The sequence below is a fragment of the Macrotis lagotis genome, chromosome 5 (assembly GCF_037893015.1).
Source record: "Macrotis lagotis isolate mMagLag1 chromosome 5, bilby.v1.9.chrom.fasta, whole genome shotgun sequence".
In the NCBI taxonomy this organism is placed as follows: domain Eukaryota; kingdom Metazoa; phylum Chordata; class Mammalia; order Peramelemorphia; family Peramelidae; genus Macrotis; species Macrotis lagotis.
This window is the reverse complement of record NC_133662.1, coordinates 266,165,504-266,184,646: the sequence shown is the minus strand read 5'-3', so window position 1 is coordinate 266,184,646 and position 19,143 is coordinate 266,165,504. Positions and strand designations below refer to the sequence as shown.

Genomic DNA, 19,143 nt, shown 5'->3' with positions numbered 1-19,143 from the left:
GACTTGGGGGGGGGGGTGACCTTGTGAGTGAGGGCAACATGGTAGAGTTATGAGGCAGGAGAGTTCTGAGTTCAGGTTCAGACTAGCTGTGTGAGCCCGGACAGCTCATTTAGCCTCTTGAATTCCAGATAACACTGTAAGACCAAGAGATGCAGAAGCCTGTGTTTCCTGGCATGATCACTGGATTAAGAAGACTTGATTTTAAAGCCTTGCCCTGTCATCACCTAATTATGTGACTCTGAACCAGTCATTAGTGCCCCACATCACCTTCTAAGCTGAGTAGCTTCAGAAGAGGTACAGCTCCTCATTGGTGGATTGAGTTCCATCATTGGAGTTCCTTATACTAGAAACAACCTAACATGTGGATAGTGAGAAAGACCAGGACTCTGAGAAAATTGTTCTGAACTCTCTGAATCTCAGTCTTCCTCTGCAAAATGGGGGTAATTGCTACACATATGTAGGAACTTCCTGGGGTTCTTGCAGGATACCATATGAGAATGCAAAGAAAATACCCAACAAACCTAAGTGATGCACAAACAAGAATTCCAACTGCTGATGCTATTGATACTACTGCTGCTACTGCTGCTGCTGGTGCTATTTCTACTGCTATTACTTCTACTGTTGCTATTACCACATCTCCTCCCAAATAAGACTAGATCTTATATTAATTTTTGCTCCAAAAGTTATTAGGACTTATTTTCAGGGGATATCTGTTTACCTCTCATCCAAAGGCATCACTAGGGTATTTACAAATAATTATAATGCATATTGTCATTTATTTTAAATATTAATGTCAATAATATTTACATATTAATATAATTATTTTATGATTCAATATGTCTGCCATGTGCTGCAATGGATGTACTAAATATGTCCATCTGGTTGGAGATCTTAACTGGGGCTTATTTTGGGGGCTTATAATTCCAAGTTTGTAATATAATCATGCTAGGACTTACTTTTCAATTAGATCTTATTTTGGGATAATGCTGTGTGGGGATCATAACTGTGTGTTGTAGCACTAATTCTTCCTTAAACAGAATAATCAGAAGACCAAGACCAGAGAACCAAAAGGGGTTTTATTCATAACCTCCATAACATGAGTTACAGCAATAGGAGGAGTGCAAAGTGCAGAAGTGTGAAAGCCCCTTTTATCCTAGTCCACAAAGCAGTCCCAACCCCCTGGACTGCCACCTATTGACTAGATAGTTGGGCTCACAATCTTTTCGTCAGTATCTAGCCAATCGGTGCAAAGAATTTTCAAGCCTTATTTGCATAATTATTCAGATTCAGTTTTATCCTATCAGAAAGATAACTTTGTATCCTTCCATATATGGGATCAATGAGCACTGTGCTATATGATCTTTGGTACCACCTGACCTTGGAGAAGGGGAAACTTGGCAATTCTTGCTGATGTGGCTTTGTGAAAAATGAAGACTCATTGAAACCATGAGAGAGGCTTCACTCAAGTATAATCCCACTCAATTTGATCCTATACCACTACTGTTACTGCTGCTGCAGCTAAATCTACAATTCCATGAGCCTAGGGAACTCCCACTGAGGAAACTTTCCTTCTACCAGATTAGTCATTTCCTTTTAATTTCTCATTTGAATGACCTTGTTCCCTGATCAGTGAGTCTGTCAATAATCACTAAGACTTCACTTAATAAGGACAGCTAGGTGACACGGTAGACAGAGCACCAGCCTTGGAGTCAGGAAGATCTGAGTTCAAATCCAGCCCCAGACATTTAATAATTCCCTAGCTGTGTAACCTTGTGCAAGCCACTTAACCCCATTACCTTGCAAAGAAGAAGTGCTTTTAGCTGAGTGATCTTGGGCTCTCTGACTTGTTTTCCACATCTGTAAATTGAAGAGATTGAATTGCACTGCCCAGTTCAGATGTGGAAGTTGAATTTTGATCTTTCTGACTTTGAAGGGAGTCCTCTTTCTATTCTCTCTCTCTCTCTCAGCCTCTTCCATGAAAGCTCAGGTCTGAAGTGAAAGAAACCACTATTAAAATGGGGATGTTCTTTGGGAGGGAGAATGAGAAATCTTTTCCTGAGGGAGCAGAAGACCCTTTTAAGTAGGAAAGGAGAGTAGGAAGATCAAGTAATCATGTCTATTTTATCCCTCACCAGGTCACACCCCTCTGGACTTCTGATTATCTTTCTAGATCCTCTTTTCACTTTCCTTTGATGTCTTGTCTTCTCCTTTTAGAAAGAAAGCTCCTTGAGGACACAGGCAGTTTTTTTGCTTGTCTTTGCATTTTTGATATCTGTGGACTGATTTTGAGTCTATTTCCACTTGATAAACCAAGGTTGACATCTTTGAGGATAAATTGGAAGTTTTCTCTTAATCCTTAGCCATCTTTCTGCTTACCTTCTTTATTGGGATAAGAGATACCTTCATTTTAAATATTGCCTGAAGCAACTTCTAAAATCCAAACAAACTTCTGTTTACTAGGAGTTTCTAAAATAAACTGTTAAAATGGTAACTTTAGTCATTGCATGCAGATTGAGTTAATGAGGCTACTGCCAAAGGATGGGGAAAGAATTCTCCTGAAGTGGAAAGTGAATCTTATAATCCAGTAAATAAGGAATTTTGGCAATATCAGGTCCATTCTCCTCCTCTTGGCTACTCTCACTGCCCTTGGAATCCATGACCCTTTTCTTTCCTGGCTTTCTGATCACTCATTTGCTATATCTCCTTAGTCTTTGTTAGTTGTTGATTCATTGTGGACTTGGGCCCTCTCCATGTTCCACTCTCTCCTTTGGTAATTCCATCTTCTCTCTTGATTTCAACAACCACCTCTAAGCACATGACTCCTACATCTATGCACCGAGTCCTAATCTCTTCCCTGAATTTCACTCCCTTTTCCCCAAAGACCAGTGATGAACTTCTACCTAAATGCCCTCAATTAAATCTTAAAAATGAGATTCCTCCTCATTCTCTAGACTTCTCACCTGGAATACACCTTTGCCTCACTTATCTCCCTCCTGAGTGATGAATCCTTGACCCAGGACTATCCCCATCCCCAACCCTTGGCAAAGAGTCCCCCAAAACATACTCATTCTTGATTCAGTTTCTCACTTTCTTGATTTACCCATGCCCCCACAGCAGCCTTTCCTCCTCCTTTTTCACTCCCCCATTTCCTCCATTAGAATGTAAGCTTCTTAAGGACAAAGACTGTCTTTGTGTACCCAACACTTAGTGTCTGACACAATAATAGCTTACTAAATTATATCTTTATCACCTTGAACCCATCACCAATTTCCCCCCTTAAAGTCCATTCAACTTTCCCATTTCTATTGAGGGCACTCTTCAAAGAGGTATCTTTCACTCTCTGAGCTTGGGTTTCCCTGTCTGGAAAGAGGGAGGGTTGGATTAGGACCAAGTTAGGGACTATTGAGTCCAAACTGTCATTTCACAGATAAAGAACCTGAGATCCAGAAAACTGAGTTTGACTTGCCTGCAGTCAATAAGTAACAGATATGAGATTAAATTAAAGTCCTAGGACTGCAAAGTTAGTGCTCCACTATTGTATGAGATTAGATAATCTAACATCCTTCCAATTGTAAATCTTGGACATGATTCTCAGCCCTCCCTCTCCACTCAATTTGATTGTAAGCTCCCTGAGGTCAGAAAGTCACATAGTTTGTATATGTGTATGTGTGTCTGTTTCTGTGTGTGTGTGTGTGTGTGTGTTGGTGTGTGCTGGTGTGTGTATACTTTGAGAGTAAGATTGATACAGAATTTTAAATAGGAAGAATATCCTTAGATAATATTTGTTTAAATGAATTAGATTTTAAAGGAACTTTAGTGTCACAGAATTCTTGCTTTCAGAGAAAGAAGCTGCCATCTGAGGCAAAAGATCATTTACATCGTCTACTGGAGAACCAGTTTCTGCCATGGAGATTCTCCAGGGAGAAATGAGAGGTGAGATGCTACTGAATAAAGCAACTGTTTTACCAGGAAACCTTAGGGACCACTTAGGGAATGGCTGTTCTAAATCCTTCCTTCCTCTTCCTCAATCTGAAATTCCCTCATCCTTGCCTCAGCCCCATAGCTTCTCTGGGGGCTGGTGTGTGTGAGAGAGTTTGTGTATATGTGAGTGTGTATCAGTGTATGTGAGTCTATGTATGTGTGTGTGAATAAATGTGTATGAACAAATGTGTGTATGGACATGAATATATCTATGTTTCCAAGTATATGAGTTAGAGCATGTGCAAAGGTGTGTTTCTATGAGTGTGTCAGAGTATATATCTGTCTATTAGCCTAAGTGTGTATTTGTGAGTGTGTAAAACTTTGTAAGAATATGTATGTGTGGTATGGGGCTATGAGCGTGTGTGTGTGTGTATGTGTGTCTATATATCTACATGTTTCCAAGTATATAAGTCAAAGTGTGTATGTATATGTAAATTTCTAGGAGTGTCAGAGTGTGTATATGTCTATTAGCCTGTGTGTATTTGTGAGTGTGTAAAACTGTAAAAATATGTATGTGTGGGTATGGGGGCATGAGTGTGTGTGTGTGTGTGTGTGTGTGTGAGTGTGTGTGTGTATCTATACATCTATGTTTCCAAGTATATAAGTCAGAGTGTTTGTGTATGTGTATGTTTCTAAGAGTGTCAGTGTGCTTATAGGATTGTTTGTGTGAGTATGTCTAAATGTGTATGAGCATGTTTTTGCATGTTTGCATGTGTGTGTCTATTAAGTGTGTAAGTATGTGAGTGGGTGAGGGTGAGTCTGTGTTTACCCTTCTCAGTGGTCCATCCCTTTCTGTTACCCCTTCCCTCTTCCACCCCCCCCCCCATGGCTCCTTGCTTGCATGTCCCTCAGCTGCCTGGGTCATTAGCTTTGGGATTCCTATCTGAGCTCCTTGCCCTTAGCACCTCACTGGTTTCTTTTCACCTTCAATCACATGCTATAAGTCAGTTGAACCAGAAGATAGACCCAGATAAGGCATGGCACTGAGTCAGCTCTATCATGGCCTCCCAGTGGAGAGAAGGCTCTGGGATAAGGAGAACTGTGGATTCACTAGATCCAAAGTCAAGCTTTGGAAGCTCAGCCATCTATTAGTTGTGGAACCTTGAGCAAGTCCCTTCCTCAATTTATTCCCTTCTAAAAGGGAACTAATAATCCTTGCCCTCTCATCCTTTATGGAACGTGCTTTGTAGACCCATGGAACTGGGGGCAGTTAACAGCAAGCGTGTATGAAGCTTCATCTATTCTGTGCTTAGGTGAGCTAAGGTGGGGAAGTGGGGAGGTGTAAATGAGTGGGAAATAACTAGTCAAAAATATAGAAAGAAAAACAAAGATGAAGGGATAGCAGGGGGCACTCCAAAATGGTCTCACAAAGGTGGCACTTGAATATTGGGAGCAAGGATGGAGGATTCCAAATGCAGGGAACCACTTGTACAAAGATGAACAGGTGAGAGATGGAATGTTCTGGAGGGAGAGCTGTTAGGAGGCAAAATTGAGAAAGTCAGGTGGTTCAGTGTCTGCACTCCTTCCCCTCCCCACACACCTCAGGGCTCCCTTCATTTTGGCTGCATATTACCAACTCTTATTCATGCTCCAACGCCCTGATCTAAAGCAAGGAGGGGAAACATTCCTTTGTTCCCTTCTCACTATTTTCCAAAGCTAGGACCAAGGCTTGAAATTCTTGTGCCTTGAGATGAGATGTCTGACCTTTCCAAGCAGTGAACTGGAAAAGGAGATTATGAGGTGTTTGAACTGAAGCCATACTGCACTCTCACCAGTTGTGAAATGTTCTCCCTAGTAGCAGAGTTAAGCTAAGATGTGGGGCTGCTCTTGGGAAGGCCTGCACCCCACTTTGAGACAAGAAACCACATGATGCTTGTGTGGTAAACTTACCTTTAAAACTCTTCCCTCACCCATTGGTCAGACAAATTAACTCTTTATGGTGCCAAGGATAATAAAGTTATTCTGTTATCTCAGTCTCCATGGATTCAATAGAAAAACCTCAGTCAGGCTTTTGTGGTAACAATCAAGTCCCCCAAAAGGTAACACTGCATCCTCACAGTCAGACTTTACCATTTAGCACAGGACCTTAGGGCACCCTCCTTTCTACCCAGTGCTCAGTGGAAATTCTCTACTCCCTAGGTCTTCAGGGATTTTACTTTCATTGCTTTTTCAGTGGAGTCACAGTCTTGTGATTATTTCAGTCCTTTAAGGATTGATGATGGTGTCAACACGCTTATCATCTTCGATGGAGATCCAAAGCCCTTAGTTCTGGTAGATGGTTCTGAAGAGGTACTGTGATAGAAAAACAAACATCTCTCTCAGGCATGCTGGTGAAGAGTCCCTTCTAATCTAGCTGGGTTGGTTCTCAGACCAAAAAAAGAAAAACAAACAAACAAACAAAAAGACTCCATTAGGTTCTCACTGAATTAAAAGAGAGCTAGGTTCAAAAACCTCCTTTGTCACTTATGATTGATGAGTTTAGGCAAGTCAGTTCACCTCCTAAGCCTCAGTTTCCTTATTTATAAAATGAGGGCCTTGAACTAAATCATCTCCAAGGTCCCTTCCAATCCTAAATATATGTTCTATACCTTTGCTTGGGCAAAGGTATAAAAGGTATATTATTTCTATGAGCCTTGGTTTTTTTTTTTTTTTGTTAAACTGATGGGTTATTAGATAGTTTTTAAGGTTCCTTCTGGATCTAAATTTAACATTTTATAAACTCCATATCATATATGTATATATATATATACATATATATATATATATATATATATATATATAGTCCTTAGTCCATGCATTTAACCACTTTGCATCTGTTTGCTCTGGTCTGGTCCTGTTTGCTTATGATCCTCCCAGTGCTAGCCCTAGGATATTCTCCTTCCTAGGATGATATAGGATGTCTCTGTTAATACAGCCACTGAAATTGTCATTCAGTTGTTTTTTGGTCATGTCTCACTCATTTGAGGTTTTCTTGGCAAGAGATACTGGAGTGGCTTGCCATTTCCTTCACCAGGTCATTTAACAGATGAGGAAATTGAGGTTAACAGGGTAAAGTGACTTGTCCAAAGTCACACAGCTGGTAAGTGTCTGAGGTCAGATTTGAACTCAGAAAGAGGAACCTTCCTGACTCTAAGTCTGGTATTCTATCCATTGCATCAACTAGTTTTTGAAGATCCACAGCAACTCTAGCCATATAGGAGGAATTCCATGGTAAGACTGCTTTGTCCCTAAATTATGGAAGAGTAGATTTCCCCAAACTCGTGACAATATCAACTCAAAGACCACAATAAAAACTTAACACACTCCTTGTTCTTGTGGTCAAGGAAGTCTAGTGGCCAGAATGCAATCGGGAACCCATCCCTGGAAACGATCTTCTTTTTTCCTGCCCTGTCAGTATATCCCCAAAGGCTGTATGGGCAGGTGTGCAGTTTTGCATTTTAAAGTTAGAGAGGGAAATCCAACCAGTAATCCTTTCCCTCAAAGTAATCCAAGAGATAATGCAGTGGGCTTCTCCCCAACCCATATGTAAGACTTGGGTTTCATTTCATCCTGCACTTTCCCTCTTGCCCACCAATCCCAGAATTATTCAACTCAACCTATCCCAGGGATCACTCTTTCCAAAGACATCTTTTGACGGTTCACCCTATAAGAATTTAATCCTTTTGTGAACTTCTCTGGAAAAATGTTCCATGAGGACTTACATAAGATTAGGATTCATGTCAGAATTTAAAGTGGGACAGAGTAGGACTGAGGCCGGTTGTCAAAGATGTCAGTCAACACCTGGGTAGCTTACATTTCGAACTTTTACCTTTGGCCATGGTGGGAGTGGGGGGGGGGATGATGTGGTGGTGGAAGGAAGAAGACAAGAACCTGGGAGATGAGTGGGTCTATAGCATTGTTTTTCAGAGATCAGGCAAACTTGAGAGCTTGTTGTTCAGTCTTCCCTTCTCAACTCTCTCCTCAGCCAGTGTACTGCTTTGGGAATATTTGATTTTAAATCACTATTTGGCAAAGATTTAGGATCATTAGATTTTGGGAAAGACTTTGGGATCAACCCTTCCTCATTTTATAGTTCTAAGAAGGAAGAACCAGTACCTTAGTTACTCCAGTGGGAGAAGGGACAAAGTTGGGGTTTAAAACTCTATCCAGAAACCTTTCCAGAGCACAACAATTTGGGTTAGCTTGGGAAGGGGCTAGAAAGAGTTTAGGGTGGGTGAGCCTAGAATATTTTGAACAAACTGGAAAGGGAGGGATTCTCTCCCTCCCCTGATGATTGGATGACCACCAGTTGGAAATGTTTAGAGGGCATTCTCATTCAGGTATGCATGGGAGTACTCTTGGGAGTAGCTGACCTCTGAGGTCCCTTCCAAATTGGACATTCTGTGATTTATCATATAATCAGGGAGACCTGCTCCTGAGTCATCAGGATTCCCTCTCTGAAAATTCCCAAGGTGAATCTACAGATGTGTCCATATACACATATAAATATGGAGGAGAGAGAGAAATTAGAGCAGAGAGAGAAAAACAGAAAAAGACAGAAAGTCTAGATTGAGAGAAAAAGAAAGAGAAGGACAAGGACAAAGACAAAGACAAACAGTGTGATAGAAAGAAGAGAACATAGATGGCCCGGCCCACCTCTGGTCCAGGAACATATGGATTCAAGTCCCATCATGAGGGACATGTAGTGATGGGATGACCCTTCATGAATTGTTTCACATGTATCTAAGATTGTAGAGAAAGTGCTGACTTGAATTCGAGACTTGTTGAATTGAGAGAGGTGGATTATTTTCCTTGGTCCTACCACTGACTTCAGTTGAATCACAGGTTTATATGCACACAAATTATATATATAAAAGTGTGTATAAAAGTAAATATACACACATGCTCACATAATTGGGACATAGATACATATATAAATTGCTATATTGACAAATAGATAGCCATATAATTTGAGTTCTTGTCTCTTGACTCTATCTATTAGGCTATCTTTATTTTATCACCTGATGAAACAGATGCATCTGAAATAGTGGGCCTTTGATATATTAATAGTTAGTGTTACCTTTTAAATACCTGCTCTTAGAGTGACTGAAAGTAAAAAAAAAAACACAATAACTTTGGAGTCAGAGGACCTTGAATAGAATCCTGACTTGACCTTTTAATGCCCATGTGACCCTGGGCAAGTCACATGAATTCTCCATTACTCAGTTTTCTCATCTATAAAATGAGGGACTAGATGAGACTATAAAATCTCTCCTAACTTTGGATCTGTCATGAACTTGTGTCCCTCTGTTACGATTTTATTTATTTATTTGTTTAGTTTTTGTAAGGCAAATGGGGTTAAGTGACTTGCCCAAGGCCACACAGCTAGGTCATCATTAAGTGTCTGAGGCTGGATTTGAACCCAGGTACTCCTGACTCCAGGGCAGGTGCTCTATCCACTGCGCCACCTAGCTGCCCCTAAGATTTTATTTAATCTGATTAATGATAATTAGAGATTATTCTTTCATTTTTGTTTATTTGCATTCTTTACTGTGAGGGGAGGTTCATAAAGGTAGAATCTCAGCTGCTTACCATCATTTGCAATTCTGACTTGGAATGTGATACTCCAGCTGATTTGTATTGTTAGGATTAGGGTAAGAAAATGAAGACTCCCTCCTTGTTGCTTCCTTTTTTTTTTTAAACTTCTTAATTTTATGCCTTATAAAGTAGATGAAAAATCTAGGAAGAAAACCATGGCAAGTTAGCTCAGCATCTCATCCAATGGAAAGACCTCTCAGGTTCTCCAGTGTTCTCCATTCACGTCCGACTCTACCAAGTGAAACTTGGGTGTAGAAGCCAAGTCAGGATTAAGTTTCAGCCAATTGTATGATGCCTTTGCCCTTTCAATTTATGCTTGGCAAATGTTGGAGCCTATTTATCATAAAGGGACATTTCAAACTTTCTAGGGCTCTGAAGGGGTTTATTAATAAAGCCTTGTATTTACTTAGTGTTGATCTCAGAGGAGTTCAAAGCGCTCTGCAGACATTACTTGGCTGCTGTTGCCATCCCTGAAAGATTTCTACTGATGAGAAAAAGAAAGCAAAGGGGGGCAGGGGGAGACAGTTTGATGAGGATCACCCAGGAAGTCAGTGGCAGAACCAGGAAAAATAATTCACATCTCTCACCTCATCAAGTCTCAAGCTATCACACCGGGAAGGAGCCCCCACTGTATTATCCTTAGGTTACTCCAGAGACAGTATTTATTTACCTTACCATGGAGATTTTTAATTAAGGGAATGAGAACCCCCACATTTTTGTTTATAATATATTATGAAGCCCCAGGTTAATTGGGAGGGGACTAGGGAGTGGGAGGCCCTTGAGACACTTTGCTTATCTCATAGCAACAAATATGGACTGGAACCGGTAGCAAAGGAATGAAAGTGTGCTCCTTTGCCAAAGACTTTATCCTGTGGTTCAGATGAAGGAATGGGGGTACATTTACTGAGACCTCCGGGACAGATGCAACCTAAGTGGTGGGTGGGGACCTGAGAAGACCCAAACCTTACTTCATGGAATGACTGGCAGAAAAGTGATCAAAAGCAAATGCATCTGAAAATCTCTGGCAGAGCCTGGAATCCTGGCAGGAGACCCTAATAGGCACAATATTATTATCTGATAATCTCTTACTCTTGAGCACTGCCACACACACACACACACACACACACACACACAGTTGGGGGGATAAGGAATGTTAGCAAATATTTCTCCAAAAGTCTTTTTGGGTAGAGCCATTTTCAGTTATATATTCATTAAATCTGAAATGAGTTCTAAGTGATTTTTGGTGGATGAGGTAGGAGAGCTGTGTGCCATGGCCCTTGTTGATGGAAGACTTGGAAGACTAAGTGGCAAGCCCTTGTTGAGTTCATGGAGTTTCCCTGGCTTACATATAGAATTTAGTGGTGATCTCTTCTGACCCCAGGTGCATTATCTGAAAATAGTGGTTTCTATTACATGTTCTCCAAGGGTGACTCTAATTCTGTGGGGCTTCTGGGTTTTGAGAATTCAGTCCATCTAGTGGAGTTAACCTGAACTAGATCTCCCTCCCTCAGCATTTCCTTATTCAGCAAATCCAGTGGGGCCAGTTTCCTCTGATTCATCTTGTTACTTTTATAGACTCAACCAGAGAATTTTCTCTAGGTGGCTCCACTATGTCAATCCCTGTGCCAGATGTTGGAGAGAGAGACATGCAAAAGTGACACAGCCCTTGTCCTTTAAAAGCTTCTATTCTACTTATATCATAAATGGGATTTCTACTTAGATGGTCCTATCATGTGTATGTATGTGTCTCTGTGTTTGTATGTTCACATTTGTGCATGTGTGTCTGAGTTTACATGTAATATGGGAGATGGTATGAAAGAACACACAGAATTGAACCAGATTCAGAAAGATTTGTGCATGAGTGCAACCTTAGCATTTCCTATTTGGACTACCAATGGGCAAGTCATTTAAGCTCAGTTTCCTCCTTTTAAAATAGGGATAAAAATATACATTTTATTTACCTGACAGGATTGATATAAGGATCAAAGAAGAAAATATATGCTGAGAATTCTACAAATTCAATGATTGTTATTTCCACTGGAAGGCTTTCTTTTGTTAATCATAACCAAGAAGGGTAAAAGAATCTTTAGTAAACTTTTCTTGAGTGTAGGGTAGAATTGTTGAAATTTCTTTGTCCAGAGAGGTGATGGATTTAGGATACTGAAGGAGACAGATAGATTTTGGAATACAGACACTGGGAGTTGGTTTTGCTTGACAATATATATATATATATATATATATATATATTTGTTACAAGAAATTTATTTTTGTGTTCCTTCCCCCCCTCTCCCCCTCCAGTGAGCTGGGAAGTGGCGGGGAGAGAAAATAGATTTCTGTTCAGTTTTGTAAAAAATAGAGAAGTAGGGGTGGTTGCCTCAGAAATAAAATGTTATTCCTATGAGATCAATTTTTATTAGCTTTACTTTGCCTCTAACCCAATGTGATGTCATTTTAGTCTTCGTTGGTAATGGAGGACAAGAAGCAACCAGCTTTGTAATGGGACTTCTGGAGATGAAAATGATCTGTAAATGTAGTGTATGAAAAAACATTAGTACAATTTTTGAAAAAAAAGTTTGTAGGACTTTGCATATGCTTTCTGCTCTGGATTTAGTGATTTGGGAGTCAATTGTATCTTTCCCTGTAGACTTTTCCCTTGAAAGCAGAAACTGCACCTGGAATCCTGCCTGGAACATGGTAGGCACCAGTTGGTGCTTATTCAGTTTAATTGAGTTAAGACAAGAAACATTGAGAATTTACTACTTTTAAGACACCGCTCTTAGAGAGTTCAAAATGTAATGGGAGTGACAGCAGGCAAACAACTCTCTACATACCACAAAACACTTTTGAGGGTTCCTTAGCTCTCCCTTTTTGAATGTCTTGGGCAGTGGCTCCCAACCAGTGGCCCTGGGATCCCTGGAAAGCCCCAGAATTTTCACAAAGGATCCTTGAATCCATGAGTGGGTCAGTTGGCCTTCCATACACTAAATAATCTCTGTAAGTATTTTTGAAAATCTGTTGATACCCTTGGAATGAATAAACTCCAAGTCCCCTTTAAAGCATCATTGAATTAATAGGACTTTTTGATATTCTCACTTTTTTCCTCTCTCTCTTTTTTTTCTCAATCAGATGATACTAGCAGTACAATAACTGCCATTTCATCACTCTCCACCCTCACCTCACCACCCCCAAACATTAGTTCAACCTTGAAAGGCAGCCTCTCCATGAATTCTGGAGTTAATCCCCCCTCCTCCATTGCCATTCATACAACAGTCTTCTGCCCAGTCTCCCTGCCCCAAGTCTTTACCCACTTCTGGTTCATCCTTCTTTCACAGGTGAGATGGGGACACTCCTCACTCCCACTCTCCAACTTTAGAAACTCCATGGGTTCCCTAGCACCTCCAGAATCCAATCTAGAGCCTGTTGGTTTTGAAAATCCTTTAGAGCCTAGCCCCTTCTGACATTTTTCCTTTTGTTTTTCTTTTCTGATAGTACGGCCAGTTCCCTCTGAATGTATTTTGTGGGTGGAGACTTGTTTGCATGCCATCACCACTATTCAATTATTTTTAAGGATGATGCCTTACAAGTAGTAAATGCTTGAGGTTTCTTTCTTTTTTTGAGTAGAATCTTTATTTTTTATGCTTCACTCAACTCAAATCCCTCCTTTCATTATATAGTTTGGCTCATCTGACTTCTTTGGTTTCTAACTCAGAACATTCTATCTCTAGATTCCAAGCTTTTTTTATACTAGTCATCTCTCAGGCCTAGAATACTCTCGCTCCTCCCTCTACCACTTAGAGATTTTTCTCAATTGAAGATTCAGTTCAAATTTTTCTTCTGCAAGAGATTTATTTCCTTCCCAATCCATAATCCCAACCCTCCACTGTCAGGAAGTTTCCCTTCTTGGACCACCCCTTGTTTTCACTGTATCAGTTTTGCATGGATGTGATACATGTTGTCTCTCCCCAACTATTAGAATGGAAGCTCCTTTCTTTGTAGACTCAGTGCTTATCATAGTGTCTAGCATACCTGCCTATAAACCCATCTATCACCTACCTATATCCATATATATATATATATATATATATATACATATATATATATAAATACATATATATGTTTATATATACACCCATATAAAATATAGTAGATATGTATTTGTGTGTCTGTATACACATACAGTGTTTAATAAAATAATGAAGACTGACTGGAGTTACATTCAAGGATAGAAAGAACATTTTTAACATTAGCATGATTCTCATATTTGAATGGCAGAGAAGCCAGAATTATTATTTTTAATTTTAGTTGACTCTTTGAAAAACCTTAGTGATGGAGGGCCTCTCACTAATTATCTAGTCCAGGTTTTCCCTTAATTAAAATCTACCTTATAAATTGGATCTCTCCAGGGACAGCCAATCTACTACCTTGAGAGCCACCCTGTTCCACCTTAAGCTCTGGTTATTCAGTTCCATTGGTAGGAAGATTTTCCTGAAGACAGTTTGATTTTTCCTCTTTGTGGCTTCTTCCCATGGCTCATTTTCTGTCCTCTGGGGCCAAGCAGAATAAGCCTGACCCATTTTCTCCCTCATCCTCCTTCACATACATGAAGGCACCTCCCATGCCCCCCCCCCCCCATTTGACCTTCTTTCCTCTGGGCTAAATATCTGCTGTTCCTTTGACTGATTCTCTTTAGATCCTTGACCATCTTGGGTAGTGTCTTCTTGGTTACCATCCTGTCAATAGCCTTCCTAATCCATGTGCTCAGATCTGAACACTCCAAGTGTGACCTGATCAGGGCAGAGCTTGAGGAACCTGGGATCATTCAGTTGAATCAGAGATTCCCCTCTCTGAGTCTCATTCCTCATCTGTAAAATCAAAGGACTGAATGAGACAACCTCTGGGAGGCTTTCCAATTCTGGGATCTTATCATCTTGTGACCATCATGGTCTCTTTCTGGAAACCAACCCTCTCTTCCTGCAGCCTAAGACCCCATTAGCTCTAGATCCCTGAACAGAAAGATTACTAATTGAGTACTCACTGAACCAGAGCAAATTCCAACACGTGCTGGCTAAAGTGTAGCATCCACATACACAGAGTTAAGTTCAGCGCCGCTGTTCAGTTCAGGCAAACTGATGGGCAATTGGGGAATGAAAAGAAAGGCTGAGTCAGGAGCCAGGCAGTCTGAACCCTTCTGTGGGTTTAGAAGTGATAAGGGTTATATCACTTTTTCTTATCAGAAATTAAAAATACTTGATGTTCAAAACCTGCCCCCATTTAACTTGACCAGGAAGGACATGCAGTGTTATCTAGGAAGAGGTAATTAAAGCATCATGGTCAGTTACAATTTGGGTTCTGAGGTGGGGTTTGGTGCTGGCTGGCAATTAGGTGGGCTGAAGGCAACCCAGCTGACTGCCCTGCTCTGGGAAAGGGAAGCACTTGGCAAGCCTCAGGAGAAGTCCACAAGTCCACACCATCATAGTTAGAGATGAGTCTCCACATTACTGGGCAAATCTGCCTGCCCCAGCACCTGGCCAAAGATGAGGAGGGCACTCTACTCTACCCATCCCTCCATGGAGGGCAGGGGAGAATGAGAGAGAGAGAGAGAGAGAGAGAGAGAGAGAGAGAGAGACAGACAGACAGACAGACAGACACAGACAGACACACAGAGAGAGACAGAGAGACAGAGACAGAGAGATAGACAGACAGACACATAGAGAGAGATAGAGAGAGAGACAGAAAGAGACAGAGACAGACAGAGACAGAGAGAGAGAAGCAGAGACAGAGACAGAAAGAGACAGAGACAGTAAGAGAGAGACAGACAGACAGAGAGAGAGGGAGAGGAAGAGAGAGGCAGAGACAGAGAGACAGAGAGAGGGAGAGACAGAGAGAGACAGAAAGAGACAGATAGTGAGAGAGAGAGAGAGAAGAGAGGAGGGAGGGAAGGAGGGAGGAAGAAAAGAGAGTAAGAAAAGTACATATACTTCTGTTCCTTCTCTTGGGAGAAGTCCTTAATGAATTGATATTTCTGTCTTATCTGGAGCTATTTTAAAGAAATTCAGACCATTGTTAGATTCCATCCTAGAGTTTATTCTTTGTGATAAACCATAATCTTATAAAGATTATTTCCTTAAGGAAGCTTGTTTCTCTGCTATCTGATGGGGGAATGGTGTCAAGTGAGAAAGTCTTGTGTATATTTCCCATCAGGAGAATTTTCAGCCTTGGACCCTCACACTTCATGGATGGTTAAGGCATTTTTAATTTGTTAAATCTGAGCTGGGAAGATTTCATTCTGATAGCTACCTTTGTCTCCTCGCCCTCCCCCCAAGTTTGTTCTTGAACTAGGTGACAAGGTAAAGAAATGCTGGGAGAAATTAGGCTGAAATCAAGATCACCATGGCATCCCTTCTTGGGGACCGGATGCAAGAGCCCAGATCTGTGGATTTAGCTAAGCAAATCCAGATGGTCGATAACAACATTGTTCAGGAAAATGAAACAAAATCAGTCTTTCTCAAGTACAACAGAAAAAGCACTGACTCCAAAGTCAAAAGATCTGAGTTCAAATTGCAATTATAATGTTTACTACTTCATTATCTAGGTTTCAATTTTCTCGACTCTAAAAATGAGAATCTGAATTTGATGGCTTTTGGAGCTTTCCAGGTTTAGATCTGGAAGTCTATGATCATAGATCGCCTTAAGCTGAATCCTATTCTTAACAATTTGATTTCATAAACATAAATTAAGTATCTGTTATGTGCTTGGCTCTGATGAGGATTTCATTCTCTAAGGAGACTATGATGTCAGGGGAGGTGGAGCCAAGATGGTGGCAGGAGAACAACCTCTCCTAGGAGCTCTCTCCAAATTATTTAAAAAAACTTTAAAATTATGATTCTAACTAAAATTTCAAGAGACAGAACCCACAGAAAGATCCAGTGAGGCAATTCTCCAGCCCAAGGTAACCTGGAAGGTAACAGGTTACCTCTGTTCCATGCGGGCAAAGGAGCTCCAGCCTTCTGGAAACAGCCTGCAGGGTGACTAGGTCCCTGGGAATCTTGGCTCCTGGTAGCAGAAGCAGCTTCCTGACCTGCCAACCCAGGGATTACCAAGTACAACTTGGAAGATCAGCGGGGAAACCTCTGCCAGAGTAAGCATGAAGCCCAGGCCAGCGTGGCCCTCCTCAGCATGGCCAAAGCCCTCAGGACAGCTCAGTTCCCAGGAAACTGAAGCAGACCTACAGAACTGCCCAACAGGGAGCCACCCTGCACCAGCTTCCAGAGTTTCAGGACACAGAAGGTAAGGAGGTGGAGGGAGACTGTTGAGGTCTCTCCTCTGTCCCTGGGACAGGACTCTGGGGATTTGTCCATATTTGGACCCTGATCACAGTCTGGGCCCCCATACAAGTGGAGCAGGGGCCCTCCTCACAGCTCCAGGGCAGAGGGGTGAATTCGTGGTAATCCACAGACCAAAGCACAGGCAGGGGAGCAGTCAGAGTCTCCCATAAGACCTTGAAGTAACTGAGGTCCTTGCAGGGGTGTCCCAGTATTACTCAAAAGCCCAGGAAGCACCCCCAAACCAAGGCACAGCCTGGGGAAATGAGTAAGTGGAAAAAAAAGAACCTGACCATAGATCATTACTTTGGTCCCATGGAGAATAAAAAAACACACACTCAGAAGATGACAGAGTCCAAGCTTCTACATCTAAAGACTCCAAGAAATATAGAAATTAGGCTCAGGCTATGATAGAGCCCAAGAAAGATTTTGAAAATTAAGTAAGGGAGGTAGAGGAAAAATTGGGAAGAGAAATGAGAGAGATGCAGGAGAAACAAGTCATCAGCTTAGTCAAGGAGATCCAAAAAAATGCTGAAGAAAACAACATGTTGAACACCAGTTTAGGCCAAATGGATAAAACACCTAAAAAGTTCATGAGGAGAAGAATCCCTTAAAAAGCAGAATTGGCCAGTTGGAAAAGGAGATAAGAAAGCTCTCCGAGGAAAACAACTACTTCATTTGTAGACTGGAGCTAAAGATAAGGAATTTCTAAGGAAAATTGCCCTGATATCTTAGAAGCAGAAGGCAAAATAGAAATTAAGAGAACCCACCAATCTCCTCCTGAAAGAGAATAAAAAAAACCCAGGAATATTATAGTGAAATTCCAGAACTCTCAAATCAAAGAGAAAATATTACAAGCACCAGAAGGAAACAATTCAAATATCATGGAGCTATAGTCAGGATCACTCAGGATTTAGCAGCATCCACATTAAAGACTGTAGGGCTTGGAATATAATATTCTAGAAGGCAAAAGAGCTTGGAATGCAATCAAGGATTTACTGCCTAGCAAAACTGAACATCTTCTTCCAGGGAAAAGATGGACTTTCAATGAAACAGGGGAATTTCAAATGTTCCTGTTGAAATGACCAGAGCTGAACAGAAAGTTTGATCTTCAAATGCAGGATTCAGGTGAAGTATAAAGAGGGTGGACAAGAAGGGTAAATTATGAGGAATTTCATGATGTTGAGTTGCTTGAATTCCTGCATGGGAAGAAGATACTGATAACTCATATGAACTTTCTCATTCATAAGAGCAGCTAGAAGGTGCTTACATAGACAAGGCACAGCAGGGAGCTGAATTTCAAGGTATAATATATGGTAAAAATGTAGTCAATAGTAAAAGGGAAATATACTGGGAGAAAGAGGAAAGGAGAGGTACACTAGGCTATGATATTTCAGGTAAAAGAATTAACAAATAGCTTTTGTAATGGTATGGGAGGGTGGAAGGTGAGGGGGAATAAGGGAGCCTTCATTCTCATCTGAAATGGCTCAGAGAGGAAACAGCATACAAACTCAATAGGGTGTTATAGAAAAGATTTTGGTCTTATATTTAGAGTTCCTGAGTTCAGGTCCTGACTTTATTCTTAGTATTTCTTTGAGTTTCGACTTTATCTTTCTTGAGCCTCAGTTTCTTCATATGTAAAGTGCAAGGATTTTACCTCTGGAGTTGCATCTTCTTAAGAAAGATACTGTTCAAGGCAAATAGCTGGAGTTCTTAGCTGGGGAGGGGGATTCCAGAAGACTGAAGGGGTGTTGTGATTTCCACCCCTCCTCCCATGTTAATGCATTCCTCCCCTTTCTGATATTGAACAATTTGTATTGATTTTAATCTATTTTTTATATCTATACATAACTTTATCAGATATCTCCTGTATTAGAATGAAAGCTCTTTAAAGACAAGGACCGATTGTATTTTATCCCCCAGCACCTAGCACAATGTCCAGCACACAGTGGGGGCTTCATAAATACTGGTTCTAGAGTTATCATATTTCAGCTATAGTTCAGTTTTAAAAAAAATGTTTACCTGGGCTATTTTGGTTTTGTTTGCTTGTCATTAGTTTTTTTCTTCCAGGGAATTGCCTTCAAAAAGACAAGTTGGGGAACTGCTGCTGGGAGGGCCTTTTCCATTGTTTTCATAGAAACAACACCAAACAGGTTTGCTTTCTTTTTGATTGCCCCAACAGTTCCCTCCCTCTGACTAATGGAGAGATAGAAATTGGTAATCCATATTTCTCTCATAGTAATGTATCTTCTGGGAATGAAAC

General features: G+C 40.9%; 1 long non-coding RNA gene across 1 annotated transcript in view; it reads left to right on the top strand.

The window, feature by feature from the left end:
- The window catches only part of LOC141490214 (uncharacterized), a 33,104-nt gene that overhangs the window by 7,894 nt on the left and 6,067 nt on the right, over positions 1-19,143 (top strand). Inside the window, exon 2 of the long non-coding RNA XR_012469093.1 lies at positions 3,841-3,933. This is a non-coding gene — a long non-coding RNA (uncharacterized LOC141490214). The remainder of the gene's footprint in view (positions 1-3,840; positions 3,934-19,143) is intronic.